A 967-nucleotide genomic window follows, 5' to 3' on the forward strand; every position below is an offset into this window, starting at 1 on the left:
ACTATAACTCTGATGTTACAATCTAGCAATTATCACTATAAATCTGATGTTACAATCTGGCAACTATTACTATAACTCTGATGTTACAATCTAGCAATTATCACTATAAATCTGATGTTACAATCTGGCAACTATTACTATAACTCTGATGTTACAATCTAGCAATTATCACTATAAATCTGATGTTATAATCTGGCAACTATTACTATAACTCTGATGTTACAGTCTAGCAACTATCACTATACATCTGATGTTACAATCTGGCAATTACCCACTACAAACCTGATGCTACAATCTAGCAATTATCACTATAAATATGATGTTATAATCTAGCAATTATCACTATAAACCTGATGCTACAATCTGGCAACTATCACTATAAATCTGGCAATTATTGCGTTGTATCCTCATTTCACATTAAAAAATCAAGTTAGTCTCTTTCTTGATTCGTTATTTCTCACTCGGTCTTTCAAAGTATACATGAAGTTGTATTTTATCAAACACTAGCTGAGTTACCCGGCGTTGCATGGTGAAAATTTAGATTTGGAATGTATAGATCAGTATTTTTTCAGCAAATTATTCAGTAAGTAGACAAAAGCTGTGATGCAAGAAATAAAAACGCATTTAATCAAACAAAGCTTTATTTGAAATTAAATCGTGTTTGAGCTTGTCTTGTTCTTTGAGCCTGAAGTCGTACATCATGTTGTTCCTCTGTTTCTTGCTCTCTGGAAATTATTTGTCTTAAATTTTGTGCTTGAAGTCTGGTTTGACGTTGTTCAGAAGTCTCTTGTTGTCTGTATCCAGCTTGCCTTGATGATTCTGACTGAACTCTGGCTTTGTGCTATTCAACAATTTCTTGCTGTCTTTGAGTAGCCTGCCTTTCAGCTTGAGCTCGAATTCTAACTTTACGTTGTTCCAAAGTTTCTTCCTGTATTTGAGCAACCTGTCTTGCAGCTTGTGCTTGAAG

The 967-nt window shown here is 34.0% G+C and overlaps 1 protein-coding gene across 1 annotated transcript in view; it reads left to right on the top strand.

The window, feature by feature from the left end:
• LOC106458727 (cardioacceleratory peptide receptor-like) overlaps positions 1-967 on the top strand; it is a 31,191-nt gene that overhangs the window by 25,347 nt on the left and 4,877 nt on the right. The window lies entirely within an intron of this gene.

This window comes from Limulus polyphemus, unplaced genomic scaffold, assembly GCF_000517525.1.
Source record: "Limulus polyphemus unplaced genomic scaffold, Limulus_polyphemus-2.1.2 Scaffold24, whole genome shotgun sequence".
In the NCBI taxonomy this organism is placed as follows: Eukaryota; Metazoa; Arthropoda; class Merostomata; order Xiphosura; family Limulidae; genus Limulus; species Limulus polyphemus.